We start from the raw sequence: 26,440 nt of genomic DNA on the forward strand, positions 1-26,440 counted from the left end.
ATATATATAGATATTGAGTGGCCAGATTATTAAGACCACCTGATGTTTGTAGGCAAATTAGCGTAAGTTGCTAGAAGGCCAGACCATTATAAATAGGGAACCAGGTTGTTTACCACAACAGTAGAAGTTATTTTTTTCTGAAGATATGGGTAAATAACACGATTTAACAGCCTTTGAATGTGGGATGATTGTTGGCACTCATAGCCATTGAGCAAGTAACCGCAAAATAGCTGAATTTGTTAAATGTTCAAGAGCAGCTGTTGTTAAAGTGTTTAAAGACTGGACTGTCAGCTGAAAATCTGGGTCATAATGTGCGAATTGTGGCCATCAGCGACTAATCAATGTTAGGGCAAAATGGAGAGTGGCACCACTGGTATAAGACAACAGAAGGGCAACAGTGCATCAAAAAATGGCAGATATTAATCAGGGAACCTCTCAAATGATCTCCGAACACACTGTTCACCATACACTGCATCGTATGGGATATGGAATATGAAGGCCTGTTCGAACACCTTTGCTGTCTGCAGTTCCCAAGATAAAACATCTCCAATTTGCACAGGAACACAAGGATTGGACAGTTGAGCATTGGAAAAAAGTCATATGGTCCGATGAATGCTGTTTCCAGTTGCATCATGCAGGTAGCAGAGTGAGAATTTGGCGGAAACAGCATGAAAACATGCACCCCACATGCATGAGTACAACCCTTCAAGCTGGTGGGGACAGTGTTATGGTTTGGGGCATGTTTTTGTGGCATGATTTGGACCCTGTAATTCATGTGGAACGTCTGAATAGCACAACATACCTAAGTATCATTCCTGATCAAGTTCATCCTATCATGTTGAAGGCGTATCCCAATGGAGATGGCTTCTTCCAACAAGACATCATGCCATGGTGCTCGTATTTGGCAGGAGTGGTTTCAAGAACATGAAGGAGACTTTACCTTGCTTAAGTGGCTCCCACAATCACCAGATCTCAATTCAATTGAGCATTTATATAAATATACATATACATGTACATACAACAAAGAGCTGTTTTCTTTATTATCGCTAAACAAAAGGTCACTGAAATACCCACCGAAGCTTTAGGACCTCTTTAAGAAACAATATAGGAGTTACTCAAAGGCCTCCATAAATTGCATATCGATGTAACCCAAGATTTAGTCTGTCCCATTCATTATGGAACTGATCCTTCTTGTTTAAGAAATCAAATAGGAAATATTTTCTCTTACCTTCTCCGTGAAGGTAAGCCCAAACCAGTTTAGAATAAGTTTAGAAAGGAAATGACTATGTCAGTATTAAGAATTCTTTTTCCTGTAGAAACCTCAACAAAGGGTTCCTTTCTATAATAGGTCTACATTATATTTGTAAACTTAATCATAAATAACACTACTTGTTATTTTACTTACTTTATTAGTAGGAAACAACTGTCTCAAGAGAATCATATATTACATTATCTACTTCTATACATAGTTTGTGTAAATATTTTTAAATTTGTAAAAAATACTTTCATTTATACTATACTATATCCTTTAGTGCAATGTTATAGCAAAATGCTTTAAGAGTTAAATAATTTTTGCTAAATAATTTTTGCTGGAAAACAATTTCAGGGTATAATTATATTTGACATTTTCTTTGAACTATAATTCTATGGCTTACATATATGCATATATGCATATGATTTATTTATTTGTAGGTTAATTATCATAAGTGCACCTTTAATGAATTGCTTTTAGGTGAAGTATTTGAATTAAATCTAGAATTAGGTATTTTATAACCTAGTGTGTTTATTTTTGTTTGTAATGTGGAATTGTTTCTTTCATTTTAACTTACTAATAATACTACTGTCATAGCCTAAAAGAATTATGCTATTACTCTACTTAGGCCTTATGAAGACTAGAACCATGGAAATAACACTTAGACATGAAGCAGAAAATCTAAAATCTAGATGCTACACTGCCACTAATAAATGGAGGAATTGTAGATACATGCACCTACTAAAATTATGAGGCCATCTTAGCATCTCAGTCTCCTCATTATATATGTGTGTATGTATGTGTGCAAATATATACACACATATGTATATATTTATCCCAAATTATTGCTCCAAATTGAAACAAAATGCTAAAAATTCATTAAGTTTTTTTAATGTCAAAATATACTAAGTTAAGAATTCTATTCCAGAAAGTATTTTATATAATACCTTCAAGTGAAAATACCTTATTGATTTTTATGCATACTATTTCAAGACTTCTAAAGTACCCCTATATAAATTATGTACTGTTCTTTAACTTCCAAGAGAAATAAAAATTTCTTTAGTTTGTCTAATTTCAAACTGATTTTGTTGTTATAAGATTAACATTTTTAATAAACATTTTCAGCAGGTACCAAGTTATTTTTTATACCTTTGGACTAATTTTTTTTTTATATAAACTAGCTTTAAGTAGCTGCAGAAGTCTTAGCAACTCTTCAGTTTACAACACTGTACGGCATTTGTAGTTCTGCAAATAGTGTCATGAGTTCTCAGATTAATTTACTAATTCATTACAGATTATAGTTTTTTAAGGGGAAAATAAAACTAGCGTAATTTATGTATTTTTCTCCCCCCGTCCCCCAGTGTGTCTCTGTGTCTCTCTTGTTTGCTTTAACAAATGGTCTTCTTAAATTATTTAAACACCATTTATACTCTTACAAAAGAGGAGAGGCTTGATTGGGAGCTGCTAATTGAAGCTCCACTATGTTATCCAACTCTGCTTTAGTGTTGTAGAGGTCTGTGCCCTGATAGGTTTCAAGTCAAGTGAATATTGGGTGGAAAATGCTATATATATATATATATATCTCCATAAGAAGTTGGTTGGTCTGCCTATTGAACTATTAGGTGCTACAATAGTCTTAACTAGAACAATTTTTCATATAAAAATTAAAGTTAAAATAACAGAAGATTTAAGAACACCTGTATTGTGAGCTACTATATATTAAATGTTAAAGTGTTACAAGAGTATTGAATGCAAACATTCTTTGGACACAGATAATAGTGTTTTAATTTATGAGTTAGTCAGGAAATATTATCATGCAACCATATGAAAAAAAAGATTGAAAATTATAAGAAATAAAATGAACATAAAGAAAACTTTTTCCAGGGTTTATACTGTAAAATAATGTTTTTATAAGGGAAGGAATAAGTGATGACTTATGTGGGGGAGGTGTAGATGGTGAAATATGCAAGGGGCATAAGGAAGTGTTTTGGTTTGAAATATATTTCTGCCATATACTTTACCTATTAGAAGTCCATTTATATTTTAGGAGGAGCATATAAATATAAATATATATGTTGATGTTAAACTTGTATCTGTCATTCATTTGAATACCTGAGTAGGGGTACAAATTATTTTATTTTTATGAAATTTTGTTTCCTAAAGTACTGTTGGATTAAAATTTACAAAAATTTTTCTTTACAAATATACATATACACAGTAACAATATATGCAAGTCAAGTTTAATTTTCAAATGAATCATTTAGAATGTCGTCACATCTGTGCCAATCACAGTTCAGTCTGTCGTATCTTTCGCATCCTTTGTCTAGGTGTGCATGTTTGGTATGTAGGAGGGTTGCAGGTAACTGTTCTATTTTTACTTGTACTAGTATATGTTTAGATGAATAGATCATGTTCCAGGGGCCTGATTATTTAAAAATTATTGTGAAAAATTCTAACATAACACAAAAGAAGAGAGTCTTGTGTAGTAAGCTCCCTATATCTATGGCCCAAATTTAACATTGGCAAAAATTTGCCATATTTGCTTCATCTACTTCCTCCTTTTTTCTCAAGTATTTTAAAACAGATTCCAGACTTCATTTTTTAACTCCTACATTCTTCAGTATGCTTCTCTTAAAAAAATACATTTTTATATACCTATACCTTCTCGCATCAAACAAAGTAAACAGTAATTCTTTATCACCTGATATTTCTCTATTTAATTTCCCCTATTGGATTAAAAATCTCTTTTTACATTTGGGTTGTTCATTCAGAATCCAAACAAGATTCCTACAGACTTGGTTGTTAGGACTGTTCTATAATTAAAATGTCTTTCTTTCCCTTCACCAGTCTACCTTTCTTCTACCTCTCCCACCCCTGCCTTCCTTCCCTTCTCTTCATCTCTTGTCCTTCCTGTTCATGACTTATTATGAGAAACTGGGTAGCTATCCCATAGAAAATTTCCCATTTTGGATTTTTATGTTGGTTTGTTTGTCTAATTAACTTATTTATCTAGCCTCTAAATTTCCTGTAAATTAGAAGTTAGTTTAAAATACTTACTAGACTCAAGCATTGATTTTGGTGGTGGGGGAGGATTGATAGGAATAATTCATACATGGGGCTATTCCTTTATACTGTATCACATCAGGGAGCACACAGCATTTACTGCTTCACTCTAAGCAGTGCTAAAATTGACCAGTGGTGACAGTGCAGTCTCGCCACTAAGAGCTTTCCATTAACCTTTCCTTTCATGGTTTCATTCATTGCTGACTGTTCTCTAAATCAGTTCTGTCATTAGGGTTTGAAAAATAACAAATCAGCCCCTCTTTCTACACTTATTAGTGGGAATTCTATAAAGAAGAAACTTTTCTCATAAACTATGACTTTTTATTTCCATGAAATAGTCCAGCCTAGAAAGAAACCTGGCACTTTTAATATCTCTTAAATACCTAGTTAATATCCAAGAGTAACTTTGCTTACAAGGGGCACATAGCATTTAAGTGCCCATGTAATTGTAGGATTTTTATGAAATATATCTCTTATTTGATTTTTATGAACATTATCAGTATTAGGATAGCTGTATATAGTCAGTATGTACAATGTTGGTCATATAATAGTTGAGCACCTTTTCCTGGTCCTTCTTGGTCAAATATTCTGCTTTGTGATGAGTCACTGGTGGTGAGTTTAGCTTCAAGGTAGGATTTTTTCTTAGGTCAGCAACTGAACAACATCACCTAGGAGAGTAAAAGCATTTAGGTGGGGATTATTTTATATTGCTAGAATCATAAATTTAAATTCAGTAATGATCAGTCAGCATTTTTATTAAATTTATTAGGATAACGTTGGCTAATGACATTATATAAATTTCATGTGTACAACTTTTTAACATTACATATGTATGCACTATTGTGCTCACCACCTGAAGTCTAGCCTCCTTCAGACACCATATATTTGACCATCTTTACCCTCTTTTTCCTCTTCCCATCCTCTTTTCCATCTGGTAACCATGATTTTGTTGTCTGTACCTATGAGTTTAAGGTTTTTGTTTGTTCCTTTTTTTAATATTTCACATATGAGGAAAATCATATGGTTCTTATCTTCTTCTAACATTTCATTTAGCATAATACTCTCAAGATCCATCTATGTTGTCACAAATGGCAATATTTCATTTTTCTATGGCTGAGCAGTGTTCCATTACATGCTACAAGTACTACATGTTTTTATTATTTTTTTCAATAAACACAACTAATTTCATTTTATTTAATATTGTTAATGAACAAACCCTGAAGAAGAAAAGCCATGATAGTTTATTTTGAGATGACATGATTGATTAAGAAAATCTGTGGTAGTCAACTTTAAAATCATTTATAAACTTATAAACAACAAAATTGTAATAACAAAGTGCTGTATATACCATATCTTTAGACCAGCTAAAAAAACATAATAGGAGAATCCACTCAGAATTGTAACAAACAAAATAAGTACTTAGCAATGAATGTTAGAACTTTTGGGGGGAAAACATTAACATATTAGAAAACATTTTTTAAGATTCAATTAAATGGAGATAAACTGTTTCTGAATCATGAGAATATTAGCAAGTTATTTGACTATAAGTAATTTATGGACATTTAGATTTACGTATAACTTTCAAAATTTCTAGTGATTTATTTTATAGGGATTCTACAATGAGGGGAAGTCTCACCCTACTACATATCAGAAACATTTTTTAATCCTCACCTGAGGATATATTTTTATTGATTTTTAGAGAGAGAGGAAGGGGAGAGAGAGAGAAAGAGAAATATCAATCAGTTGCCTACTGTACTTGCCCCAACCAGGGATCAAACCTTCAACCTATGTATGTGCTCTTACTGGTAATTGAATCAGCAACCTTTCTGGTGCAAGAAACAACACTCCAATCAGTTGAGCTACCAGACCAGGGCGCACATCAAACATTTTGAAGCAATAGTGTCTACACAGTGGTAATGATACATAAATAGATGTATATCCAGGTACTGTGAAGGAAATTTCTACCCTCAGAGATTTAAATATAAATTTTTCTTGAACCACTGACTTCTTAGTCAGTGTAAAGAGAAAGGCCCCTTTGTCCTACTGTGACTTATGCAAATTCCTTTTGCCTTTGCTTGCATGCCACCCTGATTTCTGCCAACATCAAGTACAGATGTGAAATCAACCTTTTTAGTAATTTCAAAAATTTATTTAGCATTATATGAGTTCAAAGACACTGAGTAGTAATAAAACCAGCACGTTTTTCTTCCTCTTTGAGTAAAACATTACTGTCAATATCCATGCTATTTTTCTATTCAATACTTTCCTAAATTATTACAGTTGCCTTCTTAAAGGAAAGTCTGAAAAGAAATCTTTTTCTACGTCTTGTAAAACATAGATTACTGGAGCATTATGAGGAACCCAAAATTAGTCCCATCTATATATAATATCTTAATATATGATGAAATATTATTTTCTAAAGGAGAGGCCACTTACAGGATATTCATTCAGTAGTATTAGGTAGTAGCATTCAGTGGTATACCTGCAAGACTGATTGGACAAATAAATGTTTTCCTTCTTCTTTATATAGACATAGGAATTTTTAAAAAATAGCATAGAAACTACTTTTTCATCTTATATTTGAAGCATTAGTAGAACTCACCAAGGTAAAGATGTACTTGAATATTAAAATTTTTTGTTGGGCTAAAATATTATAATTAAAAGGATTATAGAAAGTTGTGGAACATATCTACATCAAATATTATAAAGAAAATGATACTAGCTATAACAATTTATATTATTGCAGAATATGCAAATTTAGGATCAAGATCCTAATATGTAAATAAGAAAAATATGACAGTTAAGATTTGAAAATAAAGAAAAATGAATAATAAAAAAGTATGAGGGAAAACATTTAATCATGTACTTATAAGTTACAAAATAAAATGACTTTGAGAAACAGCTTTTTTCATTCTTTTAAAGGAGCCAGATTTTTAAAAAAAGAAATCTAATATTGTCAAGATAAGAAGTAACAGCAAACTTTTGGGAAGAAATATAGGAATATGTGATGAGACACACAGTAATGTTCAGATATTTCACTTGTAGGAATTTAGGTATAAATATTTTCCCTATTATAAATCTTATATGCAGAAAAATGCTCAATTTAGAGACTAATATAGACATTAATGTAAAGTAGTATATTGTCTTAAATGATCATTTTTGAAGACGCCAGAACAATTGCCCAATAGAACTTTCTGTATTGATGGAAATATTCTGTAATTTACACTGTCCAATAATGGTCGCCTGAGCACTTGAAGTGTGGCAAGGGCAATTGAGGAACTGAATTTTAAATTTTATTTAACATTATTTAATTTTAAATACATGGGGCCCCTGGCTGGTTTGGCTCAGTGGATGGAGCGTCAGCCTGTGGACTGAAGGGTCCGGGGTTCGATTCCAGTCAAGGGCACATCCTGGGTTGCGGGTTTGATCCCCAGTGGCAGGTGTGCAAGAGGCTATTCATGATTCTCTCTCATCATTGATGTTTCTATCTCTCTCTCTCCCTCTCCCTTTCTTTTGGAAATCAATAAAAAATATATATATAATTTAAATATATGGGTCTAGTGGCCACATTATTGAACAGTGCAGCTCTAGAAATATTAAGTGTATGTGGAAAATATAATGAGTAAGTTTATATGTTGTGACTACAAGCATGTAAATATTTATATGTACATACAGAAAATGATATAATTAAAATACTTGTGTTAATATTGAAGGGAATGGGTGATTTTTTAAAAATGTATTTAAAAGATTAGGTGGAAATATGAAACAAACTGTTGAATCTCAGAGAGAAGGGGGTGGGGGATGTGTGGGAAGAGATTAACCAAAGAAGTTATATGCATATATGCATTGCCCATGAAAACACACAATAGGGTGGTTAAGGCCTGGCACAGTGCTGGAACCCTGTGCTGTGGGACAAGGGGAAGAAAAGAAGGGGGAGACATCTATAATACTTTCAACAATAAAAATAATAAAATGAAATTAAAAAAAATAAGAACAAAACAACAACAACAAAAGATCAAGTGAAAATAATGCAGTGCTCCAGCACTGTACTGTTCAATATGGTGGCCACTAGCTGAATATGGCAATTTAAGTTTAAATCAAGTAAAATTTAAAATTTAGTTCCTCAGAGTGCTAAGAGACAACATTATCACAAGAGTTAAAAGAATCAAGAGTGGAAAGTTGGTGTAAATAAGCCTTATTAACACCTTTACTAATTTACTACCCAAGTCCAAACTCTTTAGATTCCTCACTAATGATACCCAAACCTTTCTTAGATTCCTTTCTAATGAGTACTTTCTTTTGTCCTGTCTATTTCTTAGGTATTGAAAGCATTAATAGAACTTACCAAGTAAAGATGTTTCTTTGTGTAAAAAGTATAAAAAGCTGCCTGATTCAGTGATCTCTTTGAGCTCATTTTATGATCTAAGCATCATATTATGATTCTCCCATACACACATATTAAATTGTTTTTTCTCCTGTTAAAAAAAAACTTTTTTAGCCGAAACCGGTTTGGCTCAGTGGATAGAGCGTCGGCCTGCGGACTGAAGGGTCACTGAAAGGTCCGGTTCAATTCCGGTCAAGGGCATGTACCTGGGTTGCGGGCACATCCCCAGTGGGAGATGTGCAGGAGGCAGCTGATCGATGTTTCTCTCTCATCGATGTTTCTGACTCTCTATCTCTCTCCTTTCCTCTCTGTAAAAAATCAATAAAATATATTAAAAAGATATATTTTTAGTACAATCACGCTAGTTACATTTCAAGTGGTCAACAGCCACACATGGCTAATGTTCACTCTTTGCACAGAGTCTGCTCTGAATATTTCTACCAACATAAGACATTCTATTGTATAGTGCTGCAGAAATAACTGATGAAAGCAATATACTGGAACAAATCATTGATAATTTATTAGTCAATAATTTCCAAGGACAAATGAATTAAAACTGGAGGTTGGATTCAGCCAAGAAGTGTACGGAACAATATAAGACCCTACTCTTGTGAGCTAGATTAGAATTTCATAAAGTATGGGCAGCAGACTAATGCTGGTTATATCAGTCTGTGAATAATGCTTACTCAGTTTCAATACGTGTTTACAAACTTACGTATTTTTATAGCCAAGTGATATTTCTGTGTCATCAATGTACATCACCTATCTTATCTCACTAAGTAGAGACTGGTATTATTAAAAAACTGCTAAGAGAGTTCTATGTAGTATGAGCAATAGTCTGTGAGCATGCATCCACACTGGAAATAAAAACAGTCCTTCACAGTATGAGAAACATTGATCAAGATGAAAAAGAGAAAATAGATTATTCAGGGCAGTTTTGTAAGGGACTTAAATTAGTTGTTAGTATAGCTTAATAATCTATACTTGGAAGTGAAATTAAAAATTGAACACTAAATCTCTGAATGTGGTAAACTTAGACTTCAGCCCTCCTGCTAGTGAAAATGATGCAAAAGATTCATTATCCACCACTGTGAGTAAGAATTTTAAAGGAGTTCCTAGTCAGTGCCTCTACCTTGGGGAATTTGTTTCCTTTTTCACCCTCCTAGGCCTAGGAGATTGAACTATCTTGTGCAGTGGTTCTCAACCTTCCTAACGCCGCGATCCTTTAATACAGTTCCTCATGTTGTGGTGATCTCCAATTTCATTGTTACAAATTGAACAGAATTAAAGCATAGTGATTAATCACAAAAACAATATGTAATTGTATAGGTGTTCCCAGTGGTCTTTGGCGACCCCCAAAGGGGTTGTGACCCACAGGTTGAGAACCGCTGGTCTAGTGGAATCCTTTCCTTTCAGCAAAATTTCCAATTTTTTAAATTTGTCTTTACCTTTTTAAATCTCCTTTGGCATATTGTTGCATTTAGTTCATTGGAGCTATTTTCATTCCTTACCCCCAAAGTTAGTTTCAAAGGTTTTCAAAATGTCCCAAATAGGAACATTATTTTAAATTGAGCTTCTAAAGTTTTGTTTTCAAATATTCTTTTTCACATTTTAAGCTTGATTCCCTGATACAAGATATTAAATTGAATTATTTGTAACATGTAGACAGTTTTTTTTACTATAATTAAGGCCTAATGTGTCAGCTATAGCATTATTTTAATGATATGGGGTAAGCATAAATTCTACATTTGCTACCTGTTTCCTTATTGTGGTTTTGGCTCTACATTACATGGTTTCTATACTCTGAAATGAAATGCTCCATACACCTAGTGTTCAGGGTTTTTTTTGAGAACTGATTCTTCTTTGTAGAATTTAAGGTCAAATGGAATCAAGTACTCTATAACAGTTCTGATTCTACTGGCCTTGCATTTTTATTAAAATATATATACATACTCAGTCCTTTATCAGTATTATTGACTTATCTCTTCCTAGTTTCAGTGTTTCTTTCCTCCATAATTTATCAAATTTGGAAAGAGTTGGAACACAGTTGGAGGAAATTAATCTGTTTTTAGTAATAATCTGTGCTACAGAAAAATAAATGAATATTCAGCATTTCTTGTTAAATTTTGTTTTTTAAGATTGAAAAAATGTATATATTTACTTAAAATAAATATGAAAATCATACTGATAAAATCTTCTGATTTCAGTTTAATATTATTGGAATGATTTATTTAGGCAGAATTATAGATATAGATAACCATATAACCCTTGGCTTATATAGACCTACTTTTCAAAAGGTGAAAATTAATTAATAATAAAATATTAAGAAGGGATGTTACATTTTATCTAGATATTTTTATTCTTATATTTGATAATGTATTTTTAAGGTAGAGTGTATGATTTCTTAAAGTATTCCATTTCTTTTCTGAAGTTTGGGTTATAATATTTGTATAGCATTTTCTCATAAATATTTTATGATATAGCACATCAAAAACATTAAATTATTTAATATGTGACTAAAATTTGATATTGTTAATATTATTTTATATACTATTTTCAAATTTCTCAGAACATTTGTAGGCTAATTGGTTTCTTAAAGTGTTAATTGATTTTTAGAGAGAGAGAGAGAGAAATATTGATTTGCTGTTCCACTTATTTATGCATTCATTGATTTATGTGCCCAGACATGGGATTGAACCCATAAACTTGGTGTATGAGCTACCTGGCCAGGACTAATCGTTTTATTTTATGCACATTTCAACCTAGAGAATATTCACTAATTGCTTAATATTATTTCTATTGTTCCCATTTTTTTTTTAGTGTTTACTATGTACCAGGAACTAGTTGAGGCTCTATAAATAATTATTTTTAAAAAATTCATTTCTTCTGGGAGATTACATTATAGTAGGTTACTTCATATATGATTCTGTAACATTTAACACAACTCAAAGGGCTACTTTTGTCAAGAAATGCATGTTATTGGAGTATTTGGAAATTTAGAGATATATAGAGAGACAGGACAACATTTCTTCTAGCTCTGTTTAGCTGTTTGCTTTTTAATGAGTTTAGCTTTGCTAATTTTTTAAATGGAATTCACAACTGTGATAATTTGGCAACCCAAAATTTGTCCATATTTTTCTCAACTTCCCAAATGATAGTTCAGTGCTGGGGTAGAAGTTGAACTAGTCACTTTATAGATTTGGGGTTTAAGAAGTAATATTTGAAGCATACAGCATTATTTAAGGAAGATAACTTTTTCTTTGAAAGAAGAGAATGTGATTTTTGAAATACTCAAGATTTTATCTAATTTATTTTCTTCAGAGCCTAATTTCTGTAATATGGATAAATTTGAACCAAATGGTATAATCTCAGTATAATCGTTTACTCTTCTTTCCTTCTTTAGGAAAATTTTAAACTTCCACCTCAAGAAGATTAATAAGAGGTTCCTCTTGCACCAAGAAAGATCTGCAGATCTTTTTCAGTGTTCTTGGAGGTGTGGGGTGTGAGAACTTGATCAGTTTGTGTCAACCACCTTGTTCTCTAAAGGTAAGCGCTATGTAGTGAATGCACACTCATGGGCCCAAGCTCCTAAAGCAGAACTGGTTTTGGAATGCTCCATGGAGGGATTGAGACCATCAGACTTTCTCACAGAAGGGGGTCTAGGCAGCCACTTGTGGGCAGGACATCACATACATCAATCAAGAGATGGTTTTCATTGTTTAGAAGGGAAGCATGTTCTTGAAATGTATGGATGGTTTTTTTAAAATCCCAATTATAGTAAAACTTGTCTTTTAGTTCAGTGTGCATCTTAAATAAGTTTAGTGAATGCTGTGGTTGATTCCTCATCAAGAACTCTCTTAGATATTTTGAAATTTACATTCAAGAATTTTGAAACAGTGACATCATTTAAGCAGTCTGGTGACTTAACAGTTTAAATTTATATAACTAGCTTTGAAGAATTGCTTTTCGTGTTCTTTTTGAAGTTGTATCTTACCTTTACTTCAAAGTAAGTCCCTCAAATCATTTTTAATCTGTATTAAGCTTCAGAACATAATAGAAGCAAAAGCCTTTAATCTCTAGTGGGTATATGATCTTAAAATTTCTTATGCCAGATTCCAATTGAAAAAAAATCAGCAGCTTTTTTCCTATCTTGCAACTTTTTCCTGTCTTTAGGAAATAAATATATACATTGATTCCACAAGGAAACCTAATAAAGTATAAATTAATGTCTCATCTTTACTGTTAAACTCTAACATCAGAAAACCTTATTGTTCTTTTGCACAATCTATTGACACCTCTCAAAGTGACCAATTCTAACTTAAATGGTCATTTGCTGATGAAGACATCAAATCCTTCCAACTGATATTGGAAACTTTAGTTCTACAAGATGTGAAATTCTTATGAAAAATAAAATTTGGGAGATATCGGCTGATTTTTGTCTGGCAGCCCTATTTTTGTTAATAATAAATTTTATTATCTCTTAAAACAATTATTCTTCCAATATTTGTATTATAAAAGATATTAAGAAGGGTAAAAACCCTTTGTGCTTGCTCTTAGAATGAGAAAAACTACAAACTTTTTTGTAAAGACCTTGAGAACCAATTTACTTTTTTGTATATTAGTAGTTGGGGAGCTAGAACTAGTCTTGCTTATTGTAACTGTAGGCAACTTTAAAAGATTTAGATTTTCAAAGTAGAGATTATATAAGTTATAGTACTGAAGAAATAAAGATTACTAGATACTTAAAATAATTTCTCTGTAATTTTTGAATTTTTATTTGTGAGAGCATATTAAATATTTTTAATCTTTACAATAGCATGGAACAGAATGGATGAATACCTTCGCTCTTTCAGCCATTTGAGAAAAAAATTGAATAAAAAGCCAAACCTACTGAAAATGTAACCTAAACTAAAGCTTTATTATACCTGAATTTTTTTATTCTAAAAATCCTGACCCTTTTAAAAATAAGCTCTGTCTTAGGATAGTATTGGCAACATATTTTGTAAAAAGGAAAATTTATGTCACCATTCTGAAAGTCATATTGTAATTTCAAATCTGTAATGTAGCATGAATATATAAAATGGGGACCACTGGGACCTAGAGTATCAAAAGTTAGGTATTTTTCCAACAGTTCTTATTGATAGTTTATATCACTTCAACTCATAGTAGGCAACAAAATGAAGTATTGTTCTATGATTTTGATGAGATATAGGAGTGAAAAGCCAACATAATGGTACTGAAGGATTCTTCTATTGGAACTACTATCTGGGAGATTTTAAAAAAATACATGCCTAGACATACTTTATACACATATATACACATTAGTGCTTATTTATTTTTAAAGGATCATAGTTAATCTATGGAAACAGTCCCTACTAGAAATTTAGTTTTGTTGGTGTGCTCATGTTCCGAGGCAGCCCTATGTTTACCAATATTGATTTTTAAGGGAAAGAACAAGGAAATTCTAGCCCAACCCTCTCCTTGTAGCCATGTAGACCAGCACTGTCCAGTAAAAATATAATGCAAGCCACATATGTAATTTTAATGTCCTGTTGTCATCACATTAAAAAGTAAAAAGAAGCAGGCAAAATTAAGTTTAATTAATTTTATTTAACCTATTATATCTAAATATTATTTCAACATATAATCAGTATAAAATGTATGAAATGTTTTACTTTTTTTCATACTAAGTATTCAAAGTCTGGAGTATATTTTACATTTATAGAGCATTTCATGTTGAACTAACTAGCCACATTTTAAGTGCTCAGAGCCACATGTAGCTAGTAGCTGTTTTGTTAGACAGTTCAAATATAAACCAAGAGTGAAGCTCCCATTTTAGCATCGCCGAATGTAAAGTCTGTTGGGTATCCCTCTGAACTCCCTGGTTTAGAGTGCCCAGATATAGCAAAAAACAGCAATAACAAGACAGGATGCCCCGTTTAATTTGAATTTCAGTTAAATAACAAATAATAGTTTAGTATAGTCATGTTTCGTGCTGTATTTGGAACATACCTATAAAAATCATTTATCTGAAATGCAAATTTAATCGATTGTCTTGTATTTTATCTGCTAATCCTACCATGGAAACTTGTAATACTAGAAGATAAAGAATCCCTTCCAATGAGGAGAATTTTGATAACCCTCTGAAAATCAATATGCAAACCAGAAACTGTGGCCCATTTCTTCCTAAATCTCTAAGATGTTTAAGACAGAAAAAGGGGCTTACAAAACAGGGACTCAGTTCTTACATATTTAAACATTTTAAATCTAAATTATTACATTAAGCTGTAAGGCTTATGAAATTTTATAAATTAAATGATTAGTTACTTGAGTTTATAAAATATAAATTGTCTAGTAGCACAATACTAGTATCACATCTTATGAAAATCAATTCACCCTTGGTGATAATCTTAGCAGTTTTCAAGATCCTGGCTATTTCAACTTATTTTCCTACCATTGTTTACCACTGCTGCTATCACATAATTTTCCAGTTGGGAGGCATTAACACAAAATATTAAATTGCTGAATGCCAGGATAAGGCTTACTTTATAAGTACTTAAGTACTTAGAATTCTCTGCTCTGGTGTTGACCAGTGGATCCCAATCCAGTAAGCAACCTGCCAGTTCTTATATCAGTGTCTCTAATTCCTCCTAAGGACTCTTTCACAAAGAAACATCTTTCCATTCTTCTTTTTAAACATTTTTTAATGTTCAAATGTTAGGACCATTTTTTAAGCATGTAGTAGTAGTTCTTTAGTAATATTTTATCACCCTTAAGCTCTAGAGAAGAGATCATTTATAATGCATGTTCTCTGTGTACAGCAGTTACACCAATTCCACACTTCCTCTAGGGAAAACACTTGCCTTTACCAGATGGATGACTACAGGTGACAACGCTGCTTCATTACCAAATAGGTAGGTAGATCCAACTGCCAGTGTGGTTTGACAGTTTAGCAGTTCAGTTTAAGCCATGGCGCATTCCAAATCCATTCATGCTTAGGAGAATGTACCCAAGAGTGTGGATATGTTTTTACTTACTGCATTTCCTTCAGAGAACAAGAATTATAGGTAAGTTTTTACTTTTTTTGGCACTAATCCAACAATTATTGTTAAATAAGAAATTTACGAATCTGAGAGTATTTCCCTTTCTCCAAAACAGTCACCTTAAAGTTCTCAAATATAGCCTACATTACATAGTTTTTTTTCTTCCTCACTCTAAGAAGGAAATTAACTTGGTGGTGGTGGAATTGGGAGGAGACAACTTATTGTCATTTGTAAGCTGTGAATATCACGTATTTCATTTCTATAAATAACTTAGGTTTCTGTCAGAATCTTAATTTGCCTAACTTCTAATGTCTAAGATATGAATTACTTTGTCAAATTATCACCTACATCTATATATATAAAAGCCTAAATGACTGATCAACTGGTTGCTATGATGTGCACTGACCACCAGGGTGCAGATGCTCAACTCAGGAGCTGCCCCCTGGTGGTCAATGCGCTCCCACAGCAAGAGTGCCACTCAGCTGACCGACAGGCACCAGTTGCCAGGCTCACGGCTGGCGAGCGCAGCTGCGGCAGTGAGTCTCTTCTGCCTCTGTGGCAGCACTACTGGAGCGGCGGTGGCAGGCACAGTGGGCCAAGCTCAGGCTCCTCCCCTGCCACCTTCCACTTTGAGCACTACTAGATCCCCTGAGGGGTCCCAGATTGCGTGAGGGGACAGGCCAGGCTGAGGGACCCCACCAGTGCATGAGTCTGTGCACCGACCCTGTAGTCTATATATAAATAAGGCGTTCAGCCTTTCCAAGCTAATATCTGTAACAGCAATGAGTAAATTAACTGATTATTTGGGTTTTTACTTTTATTTTCAAAACTGACTTCTTTTTGTTTAAAGGCTTTAAACTTATTATTTCTGAAACCAAAATTTAAAGCTACAAAATACTTAAACTATACTCAAGCTTTGTTTTTATTTTTGTTTGTTTGTTTTTTTGCCCAGTGATAATTTGGATGAGCTTCAGAGGGTCTGTAAATCTCCTGAAATTATAATCAAATTTTGTCTGTATATACTTTTTGCTGCAAAGAGTACCCATAATTTTCATCATATTCTTGAAGGGTTTCATAACAAAACATTTGGGGAACCACAATTGACCTAGTTTAATATTACTTTTTGGACAAAGAAACCGAGTTTCAAAGAATATAAATTACTTGCCTTCATTCATTAGAAATGCAATAGTTGCAAACAGCAAAGTTTATTTCTAAAACGCATTCTGCATAATCTTAGAAGGAAAAGGTTTTAACATGCATTAATTAAACTTGAGAATACCAGCCTAAATGAAAGCAGTTCATTTGTTTATAGTTTCTTCTGTTCTATCCTTTGTCAGATGGTACATAAAATAATGACCTTTGTGACAAATTCTTATAGATAGATTTTAAAAAAAGAATTATCTATTTTTCTCTTTTTTAAATCCTACCTCCAAAATAATTACTAAAACCCAAGAAAATAGGTGAATAACATTATTTTTTTATTTTCAGAGTGTTAGAAAAGCAATTAATTGCCTATTAATAAACATTACACTGAATATTGTTGGGACACCTTCTGGTTCTGAGCCCTTGTTAAAGAAATTCTATAATAGATTGTATATGTTTCAGTATTACAGTAATAATGGTAAGTAAGCTAATTCTATAATTAAGGAGACTAATTTCTTTTTAAAAAAATATTTTTTATTGATTTTTTTACAGAGAGGAAGGGAGAGGGATAGAGAGTTAGAAACATCGATGGGAGAAACATAGATCAGCTGCCTCCTGCACAGTCCCTACTGGGGATGTGCCCGAAATCAAGGTACATGCCCTTGACCAGAATCAAACCTGGGACCTTTCAGTCCACCAGCCGACGCTCTATCCACTGAGCCAAACTGGTTAGGACAGGAGACTAATTTCTTTCTTAAAATAAAAGAAATATTTTTTTCCTTTTCCTGGTATTTGCCAGTGACGTCTGCCTAATTCAAGATTTAATGAATTTATACCATGACTGTTAGAGTATAAATAAATTTGAGGAATGATACAAAAAAAGCAGTTGTTTCCAAAAAGGGATAGAAAAAATGAGACAACTTACAGTACTACCTATATTTTTCATTTAAATTTAATTATTCTTAAAAATTCTAAAATGTGTAGTATATAAAGCTCATTATAGAAAATGGCATTGGTTTCTAAAAGAGATTACAGTTTTGTTACTTCTAACAAAACTTCTCCTTTGGACATTATCACTCAAGTTAATTATCACTCATGCTCTTCTGCTTTTTAAATAAGCCAGATTTTGTTTTCTATCCAGGAAGAACAGTCTGTGAATACCACTCAGTAAACCCCTGTGTTACTTATCTGGTGTTGAATTTAAACAAAAACTTATTTTACTATTAGCTAATCAAATTATCTTAAAAGCTTAAATTCTTCTTAAGAACATTTGCAAATATATATAAATACATATTTTTAAGTTGAGTTAGACAGATGTTAAATGTTCTGTTCGCACACTGTAACAATTGACCTACTCAGTCAATTTACTAAATCATTGCCTGGTTTTCATGGAAGATTAAAAGTAATCAAGCATCTGAATATAGAGACATGGAAATTTGTAATCAATTTTATTTCAGAACTAGAAGCCTGGTGCACGGATTTGTGGGGTCCCTCGGCGTAGCCTGCAGGGATTGGGCTGAAACTAGCAGTCCAGTGCCGCCTGCCACTCCTGCCTGCCGCTCCTGCTCATCCTGGCCCCATTGCACCTGCCGCCAGTGCCGCTTGGTAGGCTCCCTGCTGCTCTGCTGCAGACTCTGGGCTGCGGTGGCCAGCCGTGAGCCCTGCATCTGGCACCTGTATTGCCCCTGCTGTGGGAGTGCACTGACCACTAGGGGGCAGCTCCTGCATTGAGCATCTTTCCCTGGTGATCAGTGCACATCATAGAGACCGGTCATTTGGTCATTCGGTCGCTTAGGCTTTTATATATATATAGATTATTTAAAACAGAACTTTTCAAATAAAAACTATGAAAAGTGACTTCTCTCTGTTTGCCTACATGCATGGATGGCTTCTATTTTTCTGTGTATAAACAATTCAGCATTTAACTCTTTATGCCTCATATATCAATTTTTTTTTTTTTTTTAGCAATTTCACTGCTTGTATTGCAGTACACAGACTTTGAAACTTTGATACAACTACCTGCCATGTTCTAGTATGGGAAATAAATTTATTCAATCAGCCATCAAATATATAGAGAACTATGCAAATAGAGTGGTAAATAAAAGACATTTCCTGTCCTTTTAGAATTTATAGTATATTAAAGATGTGTGATGGAGCAGTGCAAAGGGAAGATAGCATTGGTAACGTAATCTGGGGGTCAGAGATAATTTCCTTGCAAAACTGAAATTTTAACTGAACCTGAGGTATTATTAGGTGTTAGTGAAAATGGGAAGGCAGAATAAACATATATGTGAGGGCTCTGAAGGAAGAAAGACATATTCAAGATAAGAAACTATGGAGAGATGGAAAGATAAGACTGCATGGTAAAATATTTTTAAGTTATTATTAGACTAGAGGCCCAGTGCACGAATTTGTGCATGGGTGGGGTCCTCCCTCAGCCTGGCCAATAATCGGGGTCGATGGGGGGGGGGGAAAGCTGGCGACGGGGAGGGGCTGTGGGAGGTTGGCTGACTGCAGGAGGTTGGCTGTGGGAGCATACTGACCACCAGGGGGTAGCTCCTGCATTGCGCGTCTGCTCCCTGGTGGTCAGTGTGTGTCATAGTAACCGGTCGTTTGGTCGCTTAGGCTTTTGTGTATATAGATATTTGGCCTTTGACCTTTAGCTTAAGAGCAGTGGAAGATATTGAACATCATATTTGTATTTTTTCTAAAATGTTTTATTATAGCCTAACATGTACATCTAAAAAAAATGAGCATATTGTAAGTATATTTTCACAAACTGAATATACCTGCATGACCATCACCTAGATCAGTGATGGCGAACCTTTTGAGCTCGGCGTGTCAGCATTTTGAAAAATCCTTAACTCTGGTGCTGTGTCACATATAGAAATTTTTTGATATTTGCAACCATAGTAAAACAAAGACTTATATTTTTGATATTTATTTTATATATTTAAATGCTGTTTAACAAAGAAAAATCAACCAAAAATATGAGTTCGCATGTCACCTCTGACACACATGTCATAGGTTCACCATCACTGACCTAGATGAAGAAACAGAACATTATCGGCTTCCCAAAAGTTTCCTCTCATCTTTCCTTTCAGTCAGTCCTACCCACCCCCATCCTCTAAGGAGAACTCTTGCCTGACTTCTTACTGCATAGATGATATTGCTCCATGTTGTATTTTATGTAAATGGGGTCATCCAGTATATGCTCATTTGAGTGAAAGAAGCCAGACCATAACATGATTATAAGATTCATCCATATTATCAAGTGTGGTTGCTGGTCATTCTCATGGTTGTATAATGTTCTGTCATTTGTACCATGAGATTTATATTTTTCTGAGATTGCCACATCTGATGTGAAGTCGGTTAAGCCTCAGCATACATCTGGGAGAGTGATAATGGGGTTTGAGCAAGTGTCGTGACAGTGAGGATGAAGAGAAGTGGGCATATTAGAGGGAAATTTGTGAGTTAGAATTTATAGGACATGGGATTAAATAGCTGAGGGAATGAAGAATACAGAAATAGCAAGGATAACTCAACAGGTTTCTGACTGGGCAGAAGTGGATGGGGTGCCCTTTATTAAGTCCAAACACTGAAGAGGAATGGCTTATTGTTTGAATTTTAGTGATAGAGGAGGATAATTAATTCAATATATGATATATTTGAGGTACTTCTGAAACATTACACAGGTCTGCTTTATACAACAAAATACATATTGATTGAATGCATGGCTTTGCATTCATTAATAACAGTGTGCTAATAAAGAGCTCTTCCACATATGGAAAGTTGTAAATCTTGACTATTATTCACCTCTAAATTTCACCAGGTACTCTTTTTCTAAATGTTAGTAGGAAGGGTTTCGTCACATCTTTTGTTTTTTCTTTATATACCCCCCCAACCCCCCCCACACACACAGGAAAGGGCAAAAGTGTGTTTACATTTGTTTGTATAGAAAGTAATACAATAATCCTGTATAATAAAAGCCTAATACACAAATTGAATAAACGGCAGAATGACTGGTCAGTGGTGGGCGGGGCTGGTGAGCAGGCAGTGCCTGGCCAGCCAAGGCAGGTGCCAGTAGAGGGAGGGGATGGCGATTGGGGGGATGAGGTGGGCAGTGGCGATATTGGCCCACAATTGCCTTCTGCAAAAGGGGGTCAGATAGCCATTAGTTGAACATTGGCTTTGTCACCAGATAATAGTTTTTTTTTTTTAATTAAATGTTTTATTTCTTGGAGGGTTTTTTCCAAATTTTGGCCAATAATGTACATTGACATAGTGAAATCAAACCAGTACTTTCAGAACCAACTTAATTAATTTAGTTAACAAACACATTGAAATATATATCATATTTATAATAGTGTTATAGCCTCAGGTCATGATGCAAAGAAGTAGTTCTGCCTTTTGCTACTTGCACTATAATTGGGAGACTTAGAACATACAAAAACATTATGATATAATACGAATTGTTATAAGAGTAATTGATTGAATAGTGTTGAAAGAGCAGGGAAACCAGGGGAAGGAAATTATAGGATATGATATCAAAGAAGAAATGATGGAGGTGGTAAACTTTAATTTGGGTCTTGATGGACATGTAAGACTTGAATAGGTGTGGCAAGAGCACTGTAGACAAGGGTAACATGAGAACAAGTGCAGAAAAAAAATATGGCATATGCTATTCACAGTGAAAAAAGGGCCACACTGCAGCAGAAAGCACAACTGTGTGGAGAGAAGTTTTATTAAGGTTTGACCATGTGTAAGCTTTGAATTACTCAAATGTATCATACATAAGAGCATGGATTATTATCTTGATTTTTAGATTATCTGTAAGTATAGTTTTACTTTACTTGTCATAATGTAATTATTTATATTTTTATCTTTGTAGAAACCCTATGTGAAATCACCTGATGGAATGAAATGCTTGTGATCTTTAAGTTCATAGAATCTTCACATAGGAGCTGTGGATTAGCCTCAGGGAGCTTGAGTCTCTGAAATTAAGGCTAAAGTTTGGATGTATATTTTTTTCTGGAGAAAAGAGTCCATTGCCTTTTTCAGGGTCTTAATGGATCTGACAATACAAAAGAACTTAATAAAACAGCTCTTGCTCTCCTGACTTAAAATATTTTTGATCTAACTCCTTTGTGTGTGTGTGTGTGTGTGTGTGTGTGTATTTAATATAGGTGATAAAAATGTCCTTATTTCTTATAATGTTATAATGCTTTCCCTTTCTCTCACTGGTACAATACTTAAGAGATAATCCTGAAAAGTGCATCAATTGAATTGATTATGTAACCAGAGGTAGTGTCTTTTTTTATGAATTCAATTCCATGGCTTTCAGTAAAAGAACACTTAATTGCTTTTTTTAGATTCAGGCACATTGCTGCATATACTATATCAAGTAGAAATTTGTTCCTATTTTTGGACAAACATATTACATATCTCCTTGCTAAGAAATATAAAACATTTGAACTAAATAATCCAACTTCAATCCTGAAATAGGGCTCACCTGAATCATGCTTAATCTTGTATCCAACTGTTTAAAGCAGAAGTCAACAAATTATAGTCCATGGGGCAAATCTAGTTTTAGGCCTGTTTTTATATTGCCCATAAGCTAAGAATTGTTTTCACATTTAAAACTGGAAATTATGGCCGAAACCGGTTTGGCTCAGTGGATAGAGCGTCGGCCTGCGCACTGAAAGGTCCCAGGTTCGATTCCGGTCAACGGCATGTACCTGGGTTGTGGGCACATCCCCAGTGGGGGATGTGCAGGAGGCGGCTGATCGATGTTTCTCGCTCATCGATGTTTCTGACTCTCTATCTCTCTCCCTTCCTCTCTGTAAAAAATCAATAAAATATATTTAAAAAATAAATAAATAAATAAAACTGGAAATTATGAAGAAGAAAAAGAATATGCGACAGACTGTATGTGGCTCTCAAAGCCTAAAACATTTACTGTCTGGCTTTGTTTTTTTGTTTGTTTGTTTTGGGTTTTGTTTTTTTTTTGGCAACCATTAGTTTAAATTAGTTCAGTTTTTAAACTCTCTAAAATACATGCTATTCTACCAGATGATGTATTGCTTGTAGATCGATATTTTGGAAGTTGAGTATATATCTGTATAATTCAAGCAAAGTTGATTAGATAAGGTAATCTGTTTTCCATACTGAGTATTCAGCTAATAGTTCAGATTCTGGAGTTGGAAGTGTATGAGCAAAATGTGAACTTAATGCTCTATTTCAAATATCTATATGAATATAAAAATAGATCTTATTCTTCATGAATTAATAATGTAACAACCACAATACAGATCTATTGATGAATATTAAAATATAATTTTATATTTAATATAAACATATAATCTTTACTTTTGAAGATACCACTTACTTGAAACTAGTATATGAGATAAAGGCAAGAGAAAATATACATCTAACTAATAAAGTGCTGGGCAAGGCAGTTGCTGTAAAGATGTTATTCATTGGTTTGTTCAACATTTATACTAATTTATGGAACTGTTAAATATATTTTGACTTTTTATATTATTAATGCCAAGATACTGTGATTCTTTCAGATAAATATTGAAATATGTTTATTAATGGAGAATTATATGTCATAATTAGTGAGTCTCAAAACCTTTGGGCAATTCTGACTTAATTCTTCTGTATCTTAATTTTTCCCTCAATACTGACTAAATCATTTCCATCAACATACAAATAATACAGTTTTTTTCTCCATCTTTCCAGTTACAACTAATCTCTGAAAGAGTTGTCTATAATTCCTTTTTTTTTTAAATATATTTTATTGATTTCTTACAGAGAGGAAGGGAGAGGGATAGAGAGTCAGAAACATCGATGAGAGAGAGCCATCGATCAGCTGCCTCCTGCACACTCCCCACTGGGTATGTGCCCGCAGCCAAGGTACATGCCCTTGACCGGAATCGAACCCGGGACCCTTGAGTCCGCAGGCCGACGCTCTAGCCACTGAGCCAAACCGGTCAGGGCGATATAATTTCTAAATTCAGTTTCTGTAAGCCCTACCACTGCATTAGAATTGCCCTTCTTACTGTCCCCCAGGCTGGTCACTTCTCAGTCCTCATCTTACATGACCTGGCAGCAGCATTGAATATTTTCTTTATTTGGCTTTCAAATACTACTCTCTTTGTTTTGCCTCCTATGTCTCTGGCTGCTACTTCCAATCTCCTTTGTTGATTCCTTCTTACTTCTCCGACCTTTAAATTGGGAATGCTCCAACATTGGGAATTCTCTGTTCACATTTACTCCCTAAGTCACTTTATCCAGTATCATAGCTTTAGATGTCCATTCATTTGCTGATGAGCAGAAGTCATTTATTGTTTTCAGAATGTAATATAGTAAACTAAACTCCTTATCTTCCCCCCACTAAAACCTCCTTCTCAGCTTTCCCCTTCTCAAAAAATAGCAACTGTATTCTTTTGATCAGCCTTGGTGTTACCCTTGATACATAGAGTTCTTTCTCCCCACATCTGATAATTACCCACATCTCTGTCATCATATTGTCTTGTTTGTACAGTTAAGATATACCCAAAATTTAATCACTGATCACCATTTCCACTGTTATATCTCTGATCAAGTCACCTTCCTGTCTTGCTTGTATTATTGCAAAAGCCTCCTATAATTTGTCTTTCTATTTCTGCCATTGATTTACTTCAGTCCATTCTTAATACAGCAGGTAGAGTAATTATATTAAAAACTAGAGGCCTGTGCATGAATTCATGCACCAGTGGGGTCCCTTGGCCTGGCCTGCAGAATTGGGCCCAAACCAGCTCTCCAACATCCCTCGAAGGGTCCTGGGTTGCAAGAGAGCGCAGGCCAGACCGAGGGACCCCACTGGTACATGATCAGGGTTGGGGAGGGACACCAGAGAGGGACCATGGAAGGGCTCCAGGATGTGTCTGGCCTGTCTTGCTCAGTCTGGATCAGCCGGACCCCAGCATAAAGCTAACCTACCAATCAGAGCATCTGCCCCCTCGTGCACATCATAGCGACTGGTCAGCCGGTCAACTGTCTGCTCCCTGGTGGTCAGTGCACGTCATAGCAAGCAGTTGAGCGACCTTAGCATATCATTAGCATATAACACTTTGATTGGTTGAATGGACAACCAGACACTTAGCATGTTAGGCTTTTATTAGATAGGATATGTGTGTGTCTGTGTGTGTGTGTGTGTATTATTTATTTATTTTTAGAGAGAGTGGAAGGGATGGGAAAGACAGAGAGAGAAAAAAACCATGTGAGAGAGACCTATGGATTGGTTGCATCCTGCACATGCCCTGACCTAGGGTTGGGGATCAAGACTGTCCTTGACCTGAATCAAACCCACAAACCTTCAGTCAATAGGCCAATGGTATAACTACTAAGCAAAACCAATTAGGGTTATTTACATTAAATTTAACATTTCTAGAAGTTCAGTCAGACAACAGGGTGAGAGAATTAGAAAACAAAACACATGAAAATATATTACAATAACAAGACTAAACACCTCACAACACTTACAGTGTGACCCATGACTCATGTTTTAGTTAAATCCTGTGTTGTCTCACTGTGTGCCCTTAGTGTGTTTAGACCTCACTCTCTGTGTAACTATCACTCATATACCTTGCAGAGTATGACCTTTGGCATAAACATTAAACAAGTTTTAAAGACTCTAAAGCATATGTTTTAGGACAAAATTCTGTCAACCAATACAAAATATTTAAACTTATTTCTGCCAAGTGAACATAAAACCAGGTTTCCTCATTGATAGTCATTATTGAGTCAGATTATAATGAAGGAAAAGTGTGGGGTCTACCCAGGAGATGGGGTTCTGAGCATGGACTAACAGCTCAGGCAGCCTGTTTACAGTGAACATACCACTGAGCCAAACCGGTCTCGGCAACAGTGAACATACCAAACAAGGCACAGCTCCTATTCACCACAGAGAATGATCTAATTGACTCTTCTTTCACTTACTCCTCCTTTCTTAGTGAGCACAATAATAGTGTATGGGCATAACATGGGACATAATATGTCCCCTTTATACAAATATGAGATGGGAGGGTTTTCAAACATACACCCTAAATAAGTATGAGTGCCACATACTGATATTATGGAGGCTGGCTGGAAGCAGGTATCTGGGATTGATTTAGCTTCTATAATTAAAACTTTGTTGCCTTTTGCGGAGACCACAGCCGGCCAGAGCAGGCAGGAAGCATGGCTTCCTCCATAGCAGGGACAACTAAGCCTCAGGCTTGCTCCAGCTCCGTGGCTGCTGGCGCCATCTTGGTTGGGTTAATTTGCATATAGTTGCTCTGCTTGGCTGGTGGGCGTGGCTTGGGCATAGCGAAGGTATGGTCAATTAGCATCTTTGCCTTTTATTAGTGTAGACTAGAGGCCTGGTGCACAAAAATTTGTGCACTTGGGGGTGGGGAGAGTCCCTCAGCCTGGACTGTGCCCTCTCGCTGTCTGGGACCCCTCAGGGGATAACGACCTGCTGGCTTAGGCCTGCTCCCGGGTGGCAGAGGGCAGGCCCAATCCCTAGGT

General features: G+C 34.7%; 1 protein-coding gene across 10 annotated transcripts in view; it reads left to right on the forward strand.

The window, feature by feature from the left end:
* ZEB1 (zinc finger E-box binding homeobox 1) overlaps positions 1-26,440 on the forward strand; it is a 307,235-nt gene that overhangs the window by 85,517 nt on the left and 195,278 nt on the right. For 2 of the 10 annotated variants that reach the window (XR_001512820.1, XM_015559935.1), the window contains exons 2-3: positions 12,103-12,245; positions 15,550-15,613. The exons of 5 other annotated variants lie outside the window; for them this stretch is intronic. The gene's annotated coding sequence lies outside the window, so the exon portion shown is untranslated. Of the gene's footprint in view, positions 1-12,102; positions 12,246-15,520; positions 15,614-26,440 lie in introns of all 10 variants that reach the window. 3 more of the 10 variants (XM_006757534.2, XM_015559937.1, XM_015559936.1) reach the window with 2 other exon arrangements.

Source organism: Myotis davidii, unplaced genomic scaffold, assembly GCF_000327345.1.
Source record: "Myotis davidii unplaced genomic scaffold, ASM32734v1 scaffold515, whole genome shotgun sequence".
In the NCBI taxonomy this organism is placed as follows: Eukaryota; Metazoa; Chordata; class Mammalia; order Chiroptera; family Vespertilionidae; genus Myotis; species Myotis davidii.